Source organism: Colletes latitarsis, chromosome 2, assembly GCF_051014445.1.
Source record: "Colletes latitarsis isolate SP2378_abdomen chromosome 2, iyColLati1, whole genome shotgun sequence".
NCBI lineage: Eukaryota > Metazoa > Arthropoda > Insecta > Hymenoptera > Colletidae > Colletes > Colletes latitarsis.
Genome location: NC_135135.1, coordinates 13,205,057 through 13,226,806, shown reverse-complemented (window position 1 = coordinate 13,226,806; position 21,750 = coordinate 13,205,057). Strand labels below are relative to the sequence as shown.

The 21,750-nt window shown below is 45.5% G+C and overlaps 1 protein-coding gene across 8 annotated transcripts in view; it reads right to left on the bottom strand.

The window, feature by feature from the left end:
- Window positions 1-21,750, bottom strand: part of Pdm3 (POU-domain protein pdm3) — a 231,862-nt gene that overhangs the window by 28,621 nt on the left and 181,491 nt on the right. The gene's annotated exons all lie outside the window — the stretch shown is intronic.

The following is a 21,750-nucleotide window of genomic DNA, read 5'->3' as shown; positions in this document are numbered from 1 at the left end:
TCTCCATAACAAATACACTATATTGTAATATAATTTATTACACGTTTCTATGACCTAATTCACCGTATTAATTATTCACCAAGCAAACGTTTCATATGTTCCGCATAGTTCAGTTAAATCAATCGATGACGGAATGGTATTAGTCCAGATTCGAAAAAATCAAAGTTACAAAACAGTCCTGGCAACGAGACGCGCGACGACGCACAACAAGACGAAAAATTGCATCCTATCGATCAAGAGTCACTGTGCCTCGATAATTGCTGCACGCCGCGGGTTTCAATCTTCGTGCAGCACATAAATACGCGACTCGAACGCCACGTACGAAACAGCGAGTTTATTGCTCCTATTTCAAAACCATTGGTAACCCAGCGAGCCTTTGTAAACCTTTGTAATCGTATGTACAATAAAAAATATTCAACCGGCTCGATTGCCAATATATCGTAAACGGGGGCTGATCGAACCCCCCCTTGCACGCCTACAATCGTCCGCCCGTTAATTTGGAACACCGTCGGCCCGTACAATAGAAAAATCGCACAAAGCGAATTATTTATGTTTATACAATATCGCGCAAGGAAACGAGCCCGCAATTTTTCCACGGCGTTTTCGTCGCGCTTAAAATTCTATTATCGCGACGTGGCCGCAAGAATTTCGGTTAACGAGCTTCGTTTCGCCGTAGAATCGTCGTCGAGTGCGATCGGGAAACCCGGAAGCTTTATTAGCGCCCCGATGAAACGGAAGCGTTTCCCGGGACTCGCATGATTTTTCTATATTCGTCGATGATTCGTCGCGCGGCTTTGATTGTTTCTCTTTTTTCCCCCTCTCCCACGACCCTCCTGGCGGTGTGTCTACCGCCATTATTTCGTAGCGAAGCATTTTAACGTCGGCCAGTTGGACCGTGAATGATTATTAATCAATTTTCAGCGTTAAACGTGCCGCCGCAATAAAAAGCGCGGTACGTTAACGAACCGCGCGCGTATAATTGAGCATTTTGGCGAGAATGATTGCGAGCCCGTGTTAAAACCTTTGCGCGGCCGTTCGATTGATTTCGGTCGCTAAGGAAAAAGAAAAAAGGACCAGTCGTGCGCCTTCTATTTTTTAATCGCCGTACAGGACCGACAGAATCGCCGCGAGTTTAATATACAAGCTCATCTGCGAGTGGAAATTTCGTAGACCGTAAATTAACCTAAACGCTGATCTTAACACGTTCTTTTAATCGTGTAAAATAAAAGATTTTTCATCGAGTGGAACTTAATAAAGCGTTCGATGTATTTACAAGAATAAACACTGGGGTAAATTTTGGACCCGGTGTGTTTCCAATTGTTCGAAAACTCAATGTTGGCCACGTGAAAAATTCCATGGACTCGGTCCGGCAGTCATCGCGTTAATAACAATTGTCTCGATCACGCAACGCGAATTAATTGCATCGATCCGATGGCGATCGATAATTTTTCATACGCGTTTCGAAGCTGGTCGAGTGTCATTGAAAGTTGGAACGTTTATCGGAGCCCCTTGGGGTAGGTTGGGTCCAGCGGTTGTGTTCGCGAAGTCCTTAAACGGGTAGAAAGTCGAAACTTTTGGCGGGGGCGAGAGGTTTGGCTGACCTTCGTGAAACAACCGAACGCAATATCAAGTGAACTCTCTGTGCCGTACTTCACATGCTCTTTCATCGACCAACTAGTGCGATATCCTATCGTCCTCGTTCCGTCCTTACGACACTCTACGAGAACGGTTTGACTTCGCCAAAAGTCCAACAACAAACGGAAAGTAGATTACACCGTCCCAGGTAATCGTGATACAACCGAGGTAAAAGAATAACTCGTACAAATCTATGAAAAACCCCTTTGGGGTTGGGCTATCAACGTGTAGACTTAGGACACGAAGGGTTAACCGTGTAAAATTCCCATTTGACGAAGTCCTGCGAGAAAATAATTTTTTACCCCGTCGTTCGATTAATAATTCGAAGAATTTTTGCGAAACGTTAGACATTTCCCGCGGATCGAGTATCGACTGATAATAACCGATCGATGTAAACACGGGGAGTGCTTCGTAAACAGTATCGTTGATTAAACAACGTAAATTGCGAAGGAGTCGCGGGCGTAATGGCGTAATTGCGACTCCTTTGTTAGATTCGCGCGGGGTAAAACGTAAACCGAACGGGAACGAGCGGTAAAGGGGGAGGGTAAAAAAAAAAAAAAAGCGAGGCATGTATTAATCATTCGTCCTGTATCCCCGCGCTTTCGTGCCGCGCGATATATAATTCATGCATATTTACGGGATGCCGGAGGAATAATTAACGAACGGCAGCGCATTAAGGCGCGTACTGTGTGTACGTACGTGCACGTACAGTCGGCTTCTTAGAAGACAATCTAAATTATAATAAATCGATGGAGTACGCACGGGCCACGGCGATGCTTTACCCGCCACGAGTTCTGCGTTGTATATCGATGGGCGGCGGTGTACGAAGTAATGTTACCCGACGCGGCCTCTTTGCATAATGGCATGGAAATATGCCGGAACGTGTATCGCCATAGTTGGATACAGATTAAGCGTGTTAGTGCTTCGACACCCCGGCTAATTCGCGAAAAAGGAGTCCACCCGGTGGTTCGGGCCATGAATAAATTCGACGCGAGTTTCCCGGCTAACCGAGACGACCGACCAACTTACCCGACGAGACGGGGGCGATTTTACACCCTCGGCAAATTATTTTCCCGAGTTACGTGCAGAATTCATGCCTCGATACTTTAACCCCCGACCAAAAACGAATCGTTCTATTTTATTTTCGTGCGATCGGGGGGGAAACACGGGTCGAAGGCGACCCGTCGAATTTTTCACGGCACACCGTTCGCGTGGGACATCCCCGAAACGCTTTGGAAACAAGGACACGCCGGGCGAATTCCACGGAACGGCGTGAAAAATGGCGGGCGTGGACGAAGTCACGGGAAGGATAGAAGTTGTCGAATGATTCGAACAGGCGACCGGCCATTTTTCTATGTAAAAGGGAGAGAGCGGCCCCTTTCCGCGCGCTGTAATTTCAAATTTTCGTCAGTGGTACAATGGAGCGCGGCGGTCGCCGCCATTGGTCCCGGGCATTTCATTGCATAAAAAATAGATAAAGCCCGGTCGATAGGTAACGAACGAAAATAGGAGGCGCAGTGGCCACGGCGGTAGTTCAATTTTTTTTTTTTCCACGCAAATTCGTAAACGGCTATACCGACGGTATGGCCACCCCATATTAAATGGACGAGGCGAAGGGGATTAGTTGAATGCACAGGCCCGGCCATTTTGCTTGTAAAAGTGCGCCCGATATATAGTAAGCCCTAGAAACGTATGTTTACGGGCTTTCGGCATTTCGCATAAATTAATCAGCCAACGAACCCCTTGCGCAAATACGATCAACGTCCGCCACGGACGGCGGCACGCAACCGACAGTTTTTCTTTCGTGGAACGGAAATTTGCGAATCTTCGGCCTCCGTTCACGAAATCTTTAACGATAGCGTTTCGAACGAGACTGGACGCAGATTCTAACAGCCGACACTAACTTCTGAAACTTTTAAACAAATAGGTGTCGAGCCAATTTCACCCCTTAGCTGTGCTTAACGAATATATTGGAATTATATCATAATTTAGCCCATAATAATTACATAACTTCAGAGAGATTAGTTTTAGACCAATTAGAACGATTCTAAAATTGTAATTGTCTAAGCAATCATGATGAACATGGATCCAGCCCTGCGAATCGAAGCTTCTAAGCATATTTGTTCCCCCATCGGATTTTAAGCCCCCAAGTTAATTAGAGCATTCTTGTACCTAGATCAGTCTGGTTGGACTGTTCATTGGCTAAAAACAACGAGTTGAATTTATTGCTTATTGGCAACTCTTTTACAAATCGTCCAGCCCACCCAGTTACTCGATAAGTCTTTCATCCCATCAGTCAAGGGTGAAAGTAATGAGTTTCCATTCGAACGAGGTAGAAAGTAAAACAGTTCGTTGAATTCTCGTATGGACAATTCACGGAGCCCTCTCATTGACTTAATTACTCTTTCTAATTATCCTTCATCCATCTTCGTATTTTGGCATGGAATTACGAAATATCGTTAACACGTTCGCCGGTTCTAATTACCCCCCGAATAAAGTTCTCACTTCAAGTATCATTGCACTCACAGCCGAATAAAAAAATCCGGTAACAAAGCTGTGGCCCAATAATTATTTTTAGCATCTCTATGTACCCCTAGAATCAACGTGCAACGGTAATCGATTTCCAGTAAATTTGATGAGCAGGAACTTTCGACGAAAACCTGCTGTGTATTTTCATTCAATTTTCCTCCCGTCTGAATTGTCAAACACAATAAAAGACACCGTGAAATATTAAAATTATATTAAATGCTCGTGCCGAGAAATCATTTTTCTGATTACAAAAAATTAGCTACGAAGCCCCCGCTTTCGTAATTTCCTCGAACAACGCTAAACAATTCTGTACCAGAATAGATCTCCATGGCAAATCTCCACGTCAGAATGCATACAAACAGCACCGTCGGTCCAAGTGCGCAGAAACTGGGGTCAGACACCTAATAACTCTTCGCTAACCGGAAAACTAAACCGAAAGGACAATGCCCGAAAATCGTGGGGTGTGGAGCTCCTCGAAAAAGAAACATTTTTGCATGATATGCACATAGAAGGAGTCAGGAATCAATAATCACTTGATCGACACGCGTTCGTCCATTATTCAATCCAAATCTTCCGAATCTAGTGTATCAGTATTTTCGTCACACAATTTAATTCTTACTTTGGACATACGTGGATTTGATGATGTTAATAGAAGTTGATTCAGAATATCCTCATTTGTTGCTGTTGTCCACCACAGTTCAGATACGAGTAATATGCATCAAGTATATGATTGTCTTCAGATATGATCTTGTTACACTGTAAGCTGATTCAGTATCATCCCCCTTCCTCCTTCAACAACCGCAGCATTCCGGGATAAGCTTCGCGAAGCCGGCCGTAAACGGGAGTGCTCGTTCCAAACTTTAAGGCACCCGTACCGCCAGTAAATATTGCTGGACAGGGCTTAGATTTTGCACAGATTCTTTTAAGATAAATTTAGAAAATAGGACACCCTTGGTCCGAATCTCACTATTGCCAGCTGATGGCTTGGAATAAAGACCAATTTTTCAATATCTCGAAATCGCTAAAATTCAAACGATTTATCGTATCGAGCCCGGAGAGATAATTTCGCTTAGGGACAGCAAACGTCTTTGAAGATTACTTTTGCGCCGTGACGTTGGCCGAACGGTATTTTGCAAACAGCGGCTCGCTGGTGCGATTCGTCGCGATATTAGCCCGCCAGATAGAACTCCATTAACAAGTTGAACAAACTCGCCGCGGAAAATTCTTATCGCGACCGGCGAACCAGGCCGAACCGAATCGAACGGCGTCGAACGAGGAAAAAAAATCCGGCAAAACCTTTTAAAACGCGAACGCGAGAAAAAAAAAGGACCCGATCGAAACGAAAGATAGGCGATAATAAACGTAGGTGGAAACCGGTCCGGACGTAGCGGCCGCTGTATAGAAAGAAACATAAAAACGCGTATTACCGATTCCGGAATACGGCCATTAGTCTGAAGTCAGCGCGGCTATCGTTTATTAAGCGCAAACAGATATTAATGTATTTTTACACGCTGGCCGTCGTTTTCGTTGCGCCGACGCCCGCCACCGCCGCCGCCGCCGCCGCCGCGGACGCCGACGCCACCGACGCCAGGCACCGCTGGCGCGGTCCGCGGGGTCGAAGCCAAATCCAATTACTTTTATTCGGGCGAAATGAGTGCAGCTAAGTCATTAATACTAATCAATGGAGCCGGGACCCGCGGCGCTGGCCGCGCGCGTTCCACACGAATTACCCATAACTCAAACGCCTCGAAATGACTTTATTGCAAAAAACTTGCGCTTTTGCGCGGCCGCGAGCCGCTTCTCGTCGTATCCGCATTGTTAAAGGCTCCCGCGCCGATAAGTAATGTTTATTGTTGCATTTCCAACGACCGTGTATCCCAATCCCGCCGCCCCCTTTTCGCCCACTAGCCCCCCTCCCCCCTCGCGACGCCGCCCTTTTTCCGCTCGCGCTTTTTATTTTTTTTTTTTTTTTTTTTTTTTCACCGCGCCATCCCCGCACGACCGATCCGCCCCGGTCCCTCTCGACCAGAAAACGCTGCGGCACGGTTTTTCGCATTAGCGAGATGGCCCGTGAGGCCGGGCTAACGATTTTTTACTGCTCGGCAGCGAGCAACGATCCCCCCCGAAATTTAAAGCGTTGTCTCTTCGATCGACACTGGCCCGCGAACGAAAGCTCGCGAATCGTTGCAATTATTCCTTCCGACATCATCGTCGAACGTCGTTCGATATATTTTTAAGGGTTGAGGCTTCAGAGTGCAAGCGTCCTGTACAAAATACTGTTCCAACGTTTCGTTAACGTTACAGTTGGTTTTTTCGGGGGTCAAATAACCCATCGATGCGTTCAGATACGCGTCAGAGTAACACTGATGTATTAAAAAATGTATTAGAAGCTCTTCAGGGATCGAACGACACGGTGATGTGTTCACACGTGTGTTAAGAACCCATTGCACGAAATTTTAATTTTAAAATATGAAATATATTATTATTTGGATAGTCAAACACGAAACCTGTGATTGAACGTAAAAGAAACATCGTGCCTGAATCGAGAAAATATCGCGTTAATTTCGTACTGAATAAACCAGGACGCCTTGTACAGCCGGGGCACGCAATATAATTAAGAGATGCTATCACCGCAGGATATCCTAAAATTTAATATTATCTCGTAATTGTCCTTTCAAAAGTACACGACGATAACGCGTAGTCCAGAGGACCCGGAACCGTGGAAACGAGTAACACGTATAACAACCGAAAGTCAAACGGCGGCGTAAGTCTCGACGAGAAAGAGCAACGGCGGACGAGAAAAAAGGAATCCCCCGAAAAAGGAGCAAAAGTCCATTAACAAAGTCCGTATCACCGCGTAACAGACCCACCAAGACACTTTTAACTCACCGTGCAACCCCGTCACGAATAGGTACTCCATTGATCGGGATTAAGGATTATCCGTGGCCATCCAGAGCGGAGCTGGTGCGAGGAAACGATGAATTTCCTCGACGACCTAACGGGGGTATCCTAACGGGGACGTGCTCCGCGGGGGTTGCAATTATCACGTGGTCATTGCGAACCGTTGTTATCGGGAGTTGGGGGAGGGGGGGGGGGGTGGCACGTGTGAGAAGGACGAAGACACGCGACGGGAGACAGAGAGACGGAGAAAGGCAGACAAACGAGAGAGTCGACCGACCCCTCGGCACAGGCTGCTTTGTCTGTAAGTGTAATTAGTCCAGGGTGGGGTTTCTCGAAAGAGGAACAGAGACCGAGAGACAGACAGACCGAGAGGGTTGACGGGAAGAGGGGCGACCGGAGGAAAAGGGTGGTTCATCCTGGTCTCCCTTGCCGCGCCACCGTGCCCCACCACCGCCTTATTTATATGCAAATGAGCTTCATTTCGCGATATTAATGTTCCACCCGAGTCGGCCTGGCCTGGCGCGAAAGGGTGCGCAGGATACGCGGAAAAGGGTTCGTCCTAGCCCGTATATGTTTACGACCGTTCTGTTCGCCAACGCGACGCGCGATTTGCTCTGCTGGAAATTACGGCGTCGATGGTCGAGAGTTCGGACTCCCGAACGGGGGAGGGTGTGGAAATCGAAGGGAGGGAAGAAATTTGCTATGAAACCGTCGGACTCCAATAACGCTGGCTCCGACGACGAAAGAGGACAATCGTTACTCTGGAGCAACGGGTGTACCGCGGATTCGAAGGACTCGCTCGACGATAAGAGAATACTATTGCCTCACCTCGGAGAATCGTCTCGAAAACTGGATAGTCCGGGCCGCCAAGAATCCGTAATTTTCACTCGAGAATTTCCCTTAATCTGCGCCGCTATCTACCGAGCTCGGTCCCTTATCGGCCACCCAGTCCGATCCAGTTATGGTAATCGCGCGGTTCGAAAACGTGGGGTGTCCGTAACCGAAATATCGTCGTTCGCCCGATGCCGAAAACACGACGGTAATGCGCCGTGTCTTTGCTCGTGGAACAGTCGCGCACGGATAATGACCGATTTATCGCAACGAGCAAGAGCATGGCAGCGGGTAGACAGACCCCCGTCAAGCCTCCACCGGGTTAAATTAACAACAGACAAACCACTTGAAACATTACCGAGGCTTCCTAGCGGAGCAAGTCGAGGGTGGGCTCCTGCTACCTTACTCAACATAAATTAGGGCCGATAGAAAGGGTAGATTGCAGAATGTTGAGTGTATAACGACCGACGCTCTGTCGGTGGCTTATGTCTCGAGCATCCGCGGCTCGCGTCTTACTCTTGCGGCACACGCGAGCCCGAAAAATCTCCCCTGCCACACGCCAACTGCATTCTAATGTGGTTTCGGCGGTACATCGCGTTCCACCTCGTCCGCCATTTTATCCGCCTCACTGCGAGCCACGTTTTAAAACCGGTTCAAAGGAATTTAATTAAAAATTAATCGAAAACGTATGAAGTGTTTGAGAAGGTAAAGCATATTTCTGAGAGCCTAACCCAAGTACATTTTTTCGAAATTGAATTACACATATCGTCGTACTACCTTTTTCTTGGTTTATCAAAATAATATTAACGCACTTGTGTTGCATATGTTAAGTAACAGCTTTAGGGCCAATGTTGCCATCAAACTCAGGTTTATTCATTTATACCAAATTTATTTCAGTTCTTTCAAATAAATTTTCAGATAATTTATTGCAACAGAAATAAACATCGGTCTACGGGTCTAACCGTGGAAACCTTACCACAACTTAGAATGCAAAACAGAAAGATATCTATTTCTGAATATGATTTACACTATATTTTTGGTAAAGAATTTTTTTCTCAAAAGTGTGTAAAATTTCGATGATATGTGTCTCCACCAAAAATGCTTCTAATTACCCTCTTTAATCAGAAATAATTTTTCCAGAACGATTTGAAATTTTTCTTTTTCGCCGAAAAATTTAGGCACCTACCCCCTGTCGATTTTTCTTAAAAATTCGTTTTCAATTTTTAATGATTTTGTTTGACGCCCTATAGAAAAGTTGTCTAATACTTTTTTGTAGGCACCTATGGGCTCTACTTCAGAAAAAAGTTTCATTGAAATATATTCACTATTATAGGAGTTATGACTGTTTAAAAATTGGACCATTTTTATGGGGTTTTTCTAACTTTACGAGGTCAAGGAACAACTTTTCGAATATTTTTAGAATTTCTACATATTGTACACTAAAATACGCGTCGTTTGCCTTTTTAAACATTAAAATCGGCCAATCCGTTCAGAAGTTATGATGTTTTGAAGATTCGTATGAAATTTCAGGGAAGTATTTCTGGCCTCACATTAGATTTTCGGTAAGGAATTTTTTTCTCGAAAGTGCGTAGGATTACGAGGGTATATGCATTAACCAAAAATGATTGTAAGTCACCCCCCTAACTGAAAATAATTTTTTTAGAACGATTTGAAATTTTTTTTTTTAACCGAAAAATTTCAGCAGCTGCCCCCTGTCGATTTTTCTTAAAAATTCGTTTTTGATTTTTAATAAATTTATTTGATGCTTTACGAAAATGTTTAATACTTTCTTGCATGTATTATTTTCCTTTTGCCTAGAAAATTAATAAATTATGTCAATTAAAAGAAAAGTGGACTTAGATTACACTTTAACAACAAAGAAAAGTAACATAGTTTGTCGCATATAGCAAATTTCAGCACTATCTAGAAACGTATTTCACTAATTTTAGAATTTCTAGCAGTAAGAATAATCAATTTTATACAAAAAATGTATGTTTACTGCAGTTTTTCTGCCCTCCTGACGAATAACGAAAATGGGATTTGGTTACAATAGCACCGAAGTACAGATTTGGAATACTGTGAATTTGAAACGTTCAAGCAACTAAGAATATAAGAAGTGAAATTGCGACGCATTATTCCGTCTCGACTGCCAGACCAAACTCCTCAAAATTGTCCACGAGACCAGAACTTTTCAGACAAACGAAAACTAAATACACTCCTATTTTTATAGACTCATTAAACTCCGAGAGATCCAGATTTATTTTCGTCAACGCTTCATCTTGAGAGTTTTATTAGCTCCCTAGCGAAACGTCGCGTCATTAACGTGCGTCTGGTCTAATAATTCGTCACTCGTTGGCGTAAAGTAATCGAAACCAGTGCCTGAAAACCGCGAAACGATATTATTTAGAAGTTCCACGCCGGTGTATTCGTTGATAGCGGAAACGGTTGGCGTGGGGGTGGTTGGACCAACTTCGTTTCGATTCTCCCCAATCAGACGGACGAGGGCGGTTTCGCAGGCGAAGTTATGGAGCGCAATTACAGAATAGACGACCGGCACTTCCGTGCATTATCGCCGACCGGTTTCTTATAATTTCGCGAACGTCGTGTCCGAGTAATCGTTAGAACGCATTTCCGAGAAAACGATATCTGGATATAATGAAGGATCCATTTACAAGTAAGATTCGACCAACGACTTCATTACCCACGATTTTACCGCGGACGCCCCGCGGCATTCGTAATGAGCGATGGTCATTCATTTTAATATCCATTAAATGCAAATACCGCCCCGCCACAAACGTTTACTCCTATTTCGAATTATTTCGCTGACTCGCCGTAATTAAGCTTTTCGAAGGGACTCGGGGAAACATTACCTACGGAGGAGTCGTTACTGGTAACGATGCCCCTTCCCGACCTCCGGCTCACACCAACACCCCCACTTTTCCGCTGCCCCTTTTCGAGGTGCACGGCCACCTCGTAACGTCACTCACCATGACGATTTTCGTGCGCGATAGCCGGAATTTAAAATTTAAGGCGCGCCGAGCGAAGGGAGAACAAAGAAAAATAAACGGAAAGAAAACGAAAAGGAACGATCGTCTTATCTTCTTCCGCGACTTTAAAATATTCATAAATTCCCGCGTTAATAACGCTGCTTTTATAATCATTTTAATAAAACTGATACTCGGGCCACGTTGACATAAAGTTCGCCGCGCGATTTCCATATCGCGTTGAAGTGCTCACCGAGACGGAACGATATTCCGTAGAATTTTACAAATTATAATTAAAATGAGGCTGTAATTGCTACGAGAAAAAGAGGAGCCCGATCTCTGTATCTAATTTTTGTTGCGGAATTGAGCGATACCGGGTGTCCTTTAATTCGCCGAGCGAAGGAAAACTGTGTGAATCGAAAGTAAGTCGAGTGGGGTAAAAAGCGAGTCCATAAATTTGAGTGTGCGTCGAACGAGTCTTGAGAAACTTGGATTCTTTTTTATCCCGTTGCGTCTAGTTAAGATTGTAAAAATCAGGGCAACGCGATTGAGACCTAATTCGAGGTTAAAATGTTCTTGCGTTACATGATTTTCGTATGGGTATTATGCCAGAATTTCGGTTTCTACAAGGGTTATGATAAAATACCGGTACGTGTCCTTATCCACGGACCGGTAACCTAAAATTGCGAGGCAAAGCTTTATAGCAAACACGAAACCACGTGGATGCAGGAAAATTTGAAAATTAAATTCACGAACCACGTTGCCCGTGTTTTCGTCTCTCCTGGCGCAACGTTTGTTTACATTTACCATTTAGAAAACAGTCTGTAACTCAACTATTTTTGAATCGATTTGGCAGAAAAAGAACTTCTTACCCGAGAAACCTTTAAATTCGTCTCCTTTCCGATCCTGTACGCACGTACGATTGCAATTAATTTTACAGATAATGCTACTTGAGACCACCGGATCCATAACATTGCGTAATATCTATCGATATCGGTCCTAGATCTCGGCGTACGGTCCACCTGGTGCACGCGAGAGTTCGCAATCAGTCCATCGACGAGATCCGAAACGTTCTTCGTAACAGACATCTTAATGCCCGCGAGTCGTAAACAGCGCGGACGTGACGTAAATCTATTCGCAGCGTCGTTGTTTAGCTCGGTCTTTGCTGGAAGAGGGGTGGTCGGGGGCCGGTCGGTTGAAGGCGAAAGAGCCAGGCGAGGGTGAGAGGAGCACGCTCCGGGAGAGAAAGGGTGAGATGGTAGGGGTGGTTGGGCGAGAGAATCGGAGGTGGGTCGACCGATGTATGAATATACATGACCTTACCACCAACCCTTACACCGCAACGGGGCTCTGCTTACATTATTGTATATCTAATTCCGCGGACGGTTCTCAAAATTCGCCCGAGTCGCCGTCGCGACGACACGGTCCGTCCCGACGCCGTGGACCGTTGAGAATCACTGCAGGCTCACGACATTATGCAGGCAGTCTACATATTATACATTCGGACTGGGATTCAATTAAGTTTGGTTAGACCACCCTGCCCCCCTCTCTCTCTCTCGCTGGTCGTCCTTCCGCACCCCCTGGTCCAACCTCACCCCACCTACGCCCTCGCCATTCAACTTCGTGTTTCCCTCTGCCGCTTCCTTTCCTCTCTTCCTGCGTTTCGCCCTTTCCTCTTTCGCCGGCGTCGCGGCGCGTAGAGGTGTTCTAAATCGTATCCCGCTGAGACGATTCGTTCCGCGGTTTTCGGAACGTTCCGGCCTCGTCTCGTTTGAATTACTGTGGTGCGCCGCGGTTCGATAGGCGCACCCCCCCGTATTCCGGGGGCAAACGTCGATGAACTGGATTCGGGAACCGCCGGGACGATTGCGAACCGACGATTTGATCGGTAACGAACCGGATTTTTGGGAACCGGCGCCGCGGCCGAATCCGATCCGACGATTAAAACGGGGAACCGCGACAGAATTAAAGTCGTATCGATCTTACCGGGGAGATTTCGGCCACTTTAAATGGCTTCTGCTGCATCGCCACCGGGGTACGCCGTGTTTGGAAAACCAGACTTAATTAATTTCTGTATGAGGAAACTTTTCTTGCCACGTTACGAAAAATATAAATATATATGATCGACAGTTCATACTGGACAAGTTTTTTTTCTTAAAATGAAGTGAAACACCAGTGGTTTTGCCGCAAATCTGAATTTCGTTAATTTGTATTCCTCTACAAGATTTCTGAGTTATCCTATTGCTAAACGCTTCGTTCGTTAAAATCGTTAAAACGAACAGTTTCTGCGGGTCAAAGTGGGTCCCTCGTACCGTGCGCGAGGTAGCGGTAAACAAGGTGGAGAAATTTGGAAAATAATAACGGAGTCTAGTCTCGTGGAGCAGGGTACGCTGGAGGTGGCCGTTCTTTTTAATTATCTCGCGCCGACGAGACAGCTACGTTTACTTTATCAATATTTCCCTCGGCCGAAAAAAAATCCTTACCGCTCGCATCGAAGCAACCCTTCCCGCCGTTTACTCGCGCGGTACAGCTGGATAGGTAATTAGTGAGGGCCACGTGGTGCAGCCAGGATATAAACGCGCGTGACGCGGCCGTGTTGGTCGATGCGTGAATGCGTGTGTCGAGGAGGGCACCGATAGACAGACGCGGGCTCGAAGGGTCGACCGACGGAAGGTAAGGGTCGTAGAGGGACGAAGAAGGCGCTCGAGGACGAAAGAGGGAGGGAAGATGCATCGAAACCGAGAGAGACGACGAGCAGACTGCAAGGGGGGAGGGGGGGGGGCTGCAATAATGACGGAAAATTGCGCGCTTCCAGGTTCCGCGGGCGCAGCGCCGACACTTAATTCAATTCAATCGCGATACAGTTCAATAATTCGATTAATTAAAAAATATCGCAGGGTCGCTCAGCCGCTTTACTCCGCGTCGTACGTGGCCCGTGGATTGATTCCCTTTTCCCGTCTGGCGTCGAGAAGCCCTCTCCAGTTTCCGTTCCCGACGCGAGAACCCGCCAACCCCCTAACGAACGCTGAGAGCCCCTGACTAAAAGGCGCTGTGTGTATCGATGGGGGTAATAGCTGACAGCTGAAACGTACCACTCGATGTTCCCGCATCATCTGTGATTACTTGATTATGAGTATCGAGTGAGCGATGTTTTTCTGAAACTACTGCAGCCCGCCAGCAGCCCGTCCGCGCGGGTAAAACTCGCGAACGTCCCAGCGCGCACTTGCCAGCTTATTGGCGACCTTTGAATCTCTTCTCATCCCTCGTTTCCTACGACACCCGTCCTCCGTCCGCTACCTTTCGCCTCCACCTACGCCAGCCCGGCTGTGTGCCGCAGTCCCACACCCTCGTCAGGGGCGCTGGGATGCGAGGTGCACTTGACTTTTAAAAACCCTATTAACTGACGGTAATAGAGAAATCGTGCTTTCACAGACTGTTTCGCAGCCGAGGGAACCGCGGGAGAGGGAACTGTCCCTGTTCCCAGCCGCCTCTTCCGTTCCTACCGAGGGTTCTTGCTCCGTTTGAACGTTTTCAGCATTCTTTCTATTATTCCTCGGTCCCTTCATCCTCCGATTTTCGGTCCCTTTTGCTTCCTCGCGCCTCTGTGTGCCGACCTTAACTCTCGGTACCGGTTTCCGTAACGTTTCGATGTAATGAGAACGGAGTATGCATTGTACGTGCATGAAGAGTCGTTTTATTTTCAGTAAATTGTTCAAAATATAATTGATAACCTCAGAGAGCTCTTTTTCAAGTCAAAATCCAAAATGTCGAATGCTAGCAAGTAATTTAAAAAACTATTTTTGTTTCGCTTGAGTCTTCCTATGTTATTGACGAAGGAGGAAGCTTTGCTCGATGAGCAGATGCCATGGAAATAATATTATATTCTATCGAGGATGGATTCCGTTTCATCCAAAACGGTTCGGTAAGATCAAAAGGATCTTTTCCTTTCGGTTCGTTGAAAAATGGCTGACGGCAGTTACCGTGCTCTTTAAGAGCATTTCGGGATATTATAATCTCGCGGTGGTGTCATAATGATAATAACAACGCGTTAATTAAACCAGCTGATTTATGTGCCTTTCATATTGTAATTGCCCGCCGAACTCGAGTCGAGCCGCGTAAAAGCGAGCAGAGCCACGGTCTCGGACGATCTCTTGCTCGTGGAGCCGAGATAATGCGAACGAATTAATGAGTCAAGGCGCAATTAATATCGGCTATTCATGCCCGTACGTCTTTCAATACAGCCTCGCTGTCCCTGTTTTTAACGTCGTCGTGGAACACCGTGAACTATCGGACGGGAATTCCAACGGAATCGTGTCAAACTTCGCGACACAACCTCCGCCGCCGCGTTCACAACCACAACCGGCCGGACGCAATGTTATCCTTCGAAGATCGACCCATACGAGAATACTCCAGCTATTGTCTCCAACTTTTTCGCTCGAATTCGAGGAGAATTAATTTGTGAAAGATTTTCTGACGATATCAAAACATTTAACAACGCGCGAAAGAAACGTATTCCGAATATCAAAACGCAAATAATATTAATTACCATTTCTTGAAGTACATTATGTGGCGTCGCTTCCCATGCTCGCCACCAGAGGGATCGCGCTCTCACAAGCGCTCGACCTTCCTAATATCCCAATCGTCTAGAGCAGGGTCTGCTAGAACCCTCCTTTCCTTTTTTGTCCTCTTACGAGATTCTCACGAGTTCCCACATCGCAGCGAAGCAGCGCCACAATTATTTCCGTAGAATAGCCGCCGGATCCGAGCAGTGCCAATTCTACTTTCCAGGTGTACGTCGAACATGACATCGGATTTGGCCGAAACGTTGTCGCATTAAACGGATTCCAAGCGAGGTTCCCCGAGCGACGACACAATTTGCCCGTTAACCTCGAGCCTCTCAGCAATTAAAGAAAAACTATACGCGTCCCGAAATTTCGCCTCGAGTACGCGTGGCCGTGTCGAAATTAACGTCGGACACTTCGCGGATTGCACGTCGCGAGTTTCGGCCGTTTCGTCGTCGGTCGGGAGACGAAACTCGAAGCCGGCGCGCGGCTCGGGTTGAGAAACTCTTCTCGCGGGCCGCGAATACAATTCATTATGATTTAACGGTAGCAAGAAAGCGTATAGCAAGCGACGGCGTCGGCAAATCGCTTATTTACACCATGAACGGTGTAATACGCTCGCCGGAGGCCATATTTAGTTTACCACCCCGCGGGTATAATGTCTTTTTAGGTACGTTAATTAACAGTATTCATTTTGCACAAAGGTTTCTAATTACGCACTGTACGAAGCCATAGACTTAGCGGCGGCCCCCGCGCCACGGAAATGTTATGTCCCGGTTCACGCTCTGTCTCCTCGACGGGGAGAGCCGTTCGAAGGTGGCGGCGTCCGAATGCGGAATTAAGACTCGAAATCTGCCGCGTCAGGAGGCTGATGACACCGAACACCGGCGGCAGAGGGTTGGACGGGGGGCGGCGGGGGTAGCGGGAGGCGAAAGGAACACGGAAGATCGAGCTGCTCGGTCGCGGAAGAGAATCAGAAACGGTCGAGCGTGACGTGTCGGGTCAATACTAGTCCAGCCGCCACAGTTAGCAGTCGCATTAATTAATTATAATTAAGTTTTAGTTGACGCGACTGTGGAACGGCGCGCGGGGTAAGCAAGGTAGGTAGCTACGCGACTCGCATTTTGAGCATTACCGATATTATGCAGATTTCACTCCCCCACCCTCCACCTTCTTCGTCCCCTCTTCTACACCCCATCGTCGTCTTCAACGGCACTCCTAGTCTTTCTCCCTTTCCCTTGCCCAACCTTACCCTCCACCGACCGCCTCCTCTCCTACGTCGTCGTCCTCCAAGACTCCTCGCTCGCTCCTTGTGCCACTTGCCAAGCGAGTCAGAGAATGAATTATTTACTTATTTACGGTACGTAAACGGAAACTCTGTAGCGCCTCGTTCCCCGTCTATACAGGGGAGGAATTAAGACTGCGAGTACGGACCGGTGAACGGAAGACGGCTAGGGCAAAATTGCCTGGTGAGAGTGACAATCACCGGACACCATGGTTTTTAGGAGGTCTCGGGACGCCGAGCGGGTAATCTGATTTCCGTTGATTGGGGTTTAACCAATCCGCGCTTTCTCCTCTCGCTCCTTCCTCGAACACTGCTTTCGAGACGTTCCTGGGACTCCCAAAATCCACGGGAAAGAAATTTCTTTGAGACATTTCGAAGACCAAGGATTCACTAGCTCTCTGGATGCTCATTTTCTTGGAACTCTTCTTTGGAGGACCATCGATTTTTCACGATTCTTTTTCGTTTTGTCTAAATCATTAACGACAGATTTCCGTGTATAGTTTACGACTTTTTGCGGTATGATATGTACTGTACGTCCACAAGAAGTTAGCTAGCGGAACGACAATAACGATAAACTCTAAACTAAAGTGAGGATCTAGATACCAATCCGCATTTCATTTGTTAGCCAACTTCTCATGGATGCACAGTACATTCGTCTTCGTTGCGTTTGATTGAAAAAAGGATATAATTTACGTGGATTCAAAGGGTTAAGGAGTGACTAAGCCACGAAAAATGGAAAGTATTGTAATAATGACAAACTCTAAACTAGAGTGAGGATCTAGATACCAATCAGATCCGCATTTCATTTGTTAGCCAACTTCTCATGGACGCACAGTACATTCGTCTTCGTTGCGTTTGATTGAAAAAAGGATATAATTTACGTGGATTCAAAGGGTTAAGGAGTGACTAAGCCACGAAAAATGGAAAGCATTGTATCGTGCTACAGCGCAACTAAGAATTTATAGGAATGTCTTAATTATTCGGTAATCTGTCTTCCAGTTCCTCTTATTTGCTCTTCGGTAAGTCTCCGTCAACCCTCCCCGTTGCGTCACTCGGCAAACAAGTCATAGAATTAATTACTTATGTATGGCGAATAAACGGAAACCGGCGAGTACTCGCATCCTAGTCTGTGTACGACGAATAACGTTGCTTGGATACTGGGATGATCGGATCGATGCAACTAAAAATCGGGACGTTATCTCGCATATTCATAATATACAAACACAAATTTTGAACTCCGCGCAAGAGTAGAGAATCCTCTATAATTCTTTGCTAGATCACCAAAATCTTTGGTGAACGTACGAAAATTCGAACATCGTACCGAAAATAAATCTGATGGATTCTAGTATAGGATGTAAATAGTTAAAAAGCTGAATCTACACACTGGGCAAATTAAAAAATTTTCCAGTATGTCCCGACACAGAACATTTGGATCCCCAACAACACTTTTCCTTTTAGCAATATAATCGTTCCTTGCGCTATGTTGACGAGTCCAACGAATGCTTGCCGGAAAATTTTCTAATATAATTACCATTTACGAAGAAAGTGGTGACTAGTAAGAACGAAATATTCTGTATAGTCTTTGAGTATAAGAATTTTCCAGTATGCCCCGATACAGAACATTTGGATCCCCAACAACACTTTTCCTTTTAGCAATATAATCGTTCCTTGCACTATGTTGAAGAGTCCAACGAATGATTGCTCAAAAATTTTCCAATATAATTACCATTTACGAAGAAAATGGTGGCTTTGGATCCCCAACAACACTTTTCCTTTTAGCAATATAATCGTTCCTTGCGCTATGTTGACGAATTCAACGAATGCTTGCCCGAAAATTTTCTAATATAATTACCATTTACGAAGAAAATGGTGGCTAGTAAGAACGAAATATTCTGTATAGTCTCCGAGTATAAAAATTTTCCAGTATGCCCCTACACAGAACATTTGGAACAATACTTTCCTTTTTAGCAATATAATCGTTCCTTGCGCTATGTTGACGAATTCAACGAATGCTTGCCCGAAAATTTTCTAATATAATTACCATTCACGAAGAAAAATGGTGGCTAGTAAGAACGAAATATTCTGTATAGTCTCCGAGTATAAAAATTTTCCAGTATGCCCCTACACAGAATATTTGGATCCCCAACAACACTTTTCCTTTTAGCAATATAATCGTTCCTTGCGCTATGTTGACGAGTCCAACGAATGCTTGCTCAAAAATTTTCCAATATAATTACCATTTACGAAGAAAATGGTGGCTTTGGATCTCCAATAACACTTTTCCTTTTAGCAATATAATCGTTCCTTGCGCTATGTTGACAAGTCCAACGAATGCTTGCCCGAAAATTTTCTAATATAATTACCATTTACGAAGAAAATGGTGGCTAGTAAAAACGAAATATTCTGTATAGTTTCTAGGTATACAAATTTTCCAGTACGCCCCTACACAGAACATTTGGAACAATACTTTCCTTTTTAGCAATATAATCGTTCCTTGCGCTATGTTGACGAATTCAACGAATGCTTGCCCGAAAATTTTCTAATATAATTACCATTCACGAAGAAAATGGTGGTTAGTAAGATCGAAATATCCTGTGTATAGTCTGTGGGTATCGCCTCGCGAGCGATTAAAAAGGAGTGGCTTCGTAAGTCGGTTTATCTAGGACGTGGCTGTTCCGGTGGTACGAATCAAGGCGAAGCCGACAGCGGCAAGAATGTTATAAACTCGACGTTTCCGTCTCCTTCGAATGGTTTTGGCAAGGGGTTACTAAAACGACGGGAAGCGTAGTCGCCAAGCGGCGGCAAGTGCACGTCGTCGTAAGAAGCTGTTAATCTTCGGTAATAAACTGTATTTTCATTATAATACGGCATGAATATGCAACGGCGATAATGGCCTTAATATCCCGGCATGCATCTTCCTGTGCTTTACGAGCTGAGCCTCCTCCGCCGGAATTTGAGGCGTACTCACAGTGGATTTTGCGACAACATTACTGCCGACGCTGCCACAGCGTGCCCTCAAGGAACTCGCCTCCTTAGCTCGATGGATTCGCGGCTTCTCCGGCCGGCGTTTTGCGACTGCGAACGAATCGTAACGTTTCCCGTGGTTATCCGTACGCCCACGCTAACAATGTAACGACGCCACGGGTTATTCGGACGAGTCGCGCGACGCTATCGTCGTTCCCAGCCCCAACGTCGTTTTGCCGCGTCGTGAAACTTCGACGAAACTACGAGGACGCAATGGTTTGCTAGCAATGAAAGAATTGATATTCCCGTTTACGCGGATCCCATTGTTTTCTGGGCCCACGCTCGATGGGAAGAGTCTCGGAGTTTGGAAAGCTTCAATACTCGAAGGTAGGAATAAAACTCGAAATCTTAGAAGCGTCATTTCGATGCATGGACTATTTTTTCGTAAAAGATTATTCAAAACTCCTATCAGATTTTTTATAAACGTTGCATCCTTTTCTGTAGCCTCTCTGGGTCTCTTTTGTAGTCGCGAGTATGAAAAAGTATAGAAATTACGATCCCTTTGGATCGTTAGAAATTCTCGAAGAACCGAAGGTATAGGGAATTACTGCTCGGAACTTTTAACGTCCATTATCGAACTGATTTCCGCAGCACAATTTCGAACGCGCAAATTTGAATAATCGAGCGGCTCTCGAAATGTCATGTTAATTACCAGCCCTCGATTAACTACTTTCGGTTCGAAAATTCCCCAGAAATTACAGTTACTTACACTAATACTCGAACGCATCACTATCCCTCTATTCGTCGCTTCTCGCGTCTCTTTCGCGAAAATATTAACAGTTTATTGTAGTTCGAAAATACGTGTGCCATTTCTCGATAATGATAACCTTTAGTTGTGCAATGCATAAAATTCCGAAAAACCAGAGTTTTAAAATTAGAATTTAAAACGCGATTAAAGGCAGAATGGGATTCAATCGACAGAATTTGAAAAAAATTGTTTGGAACAATATGCTGCGGAATATTGAATTTGTACATAAAGAATATGCTTCTGTATCGGTTGTTATAGATTATTAAAATCGATATTAAATTCTTCTTTGGAAACTATTCAAAATATTTCGAATATTAATGTAACGGAAAAATATATTGTGTTTGCGATTCATCGTACAATTAAATGTCATTATCACCAAGAAATTCTCCATGCATTTTCGAGCTGTAAATCCTCCCTACTTTCGCGAAACGTGCAGCACGATGTTTAAATTATCTTTTTCCGACTAACTGTGGATTCCAACCGCAGTCAACCGAGGTCACAAAAAGTTTAAGGATTCGGATTTGTTCCTCGTTTGGATTTCCTTTTTTTGCTTCGACCGTACGAGCTTCCTGGACCGAGATCCTAAATTTCGAGTTCCTGAAGAAACTCTGCTTCCCGTTGTTCCGTGCACCGAGACGAGCGTTCGATCGAGAATTCGAGGTTGTAATGGGCGCGATACATTCCGTATCGCCGTTAATGCGGGGCAACTTAATGTAAGCAGCGAGCGAAGGAATAATAGTGGCCTAGCCTACGGACATTCATTTATCTTAGTTTATTGCCAACTGCGAGGAAACAAACACCGCTGGAATACGCAACGACGCGCCATTAACCTCCCAGTCGCTTTGCCGGTCTGAGCTTAACGGTTTGTCCCGTACTTTTATTCAGCCGACTTTCTTTCTGCTTAATAATGACTCGATGATGTATCGTCATTTGTATCAGCTTTTCTAACCGGGCACGAGCGGGCCGTTCGTCGGCGCTGTTGCAAGAACAGATCGATCGCCGTAATGCAATCTACTTTGAGCAGTCGAGGTTGCTCATTATGCTGAAAAATTCAACCTTTTTCCGTACGAGTCTCCCAGGCTTCTTAACGCATCGACAACCGATCGGGCAGATTTCCCCCATTGTGCCACGCAGGATTACGCGCTTACACGCGTACACACACATGCACGCGCGCGATAAACATGATTGTGTTAACTGTATGGCTCGTAAATTCAAGGATAACGTTAATTATGCTGCTGGTCTTCTGTGGAT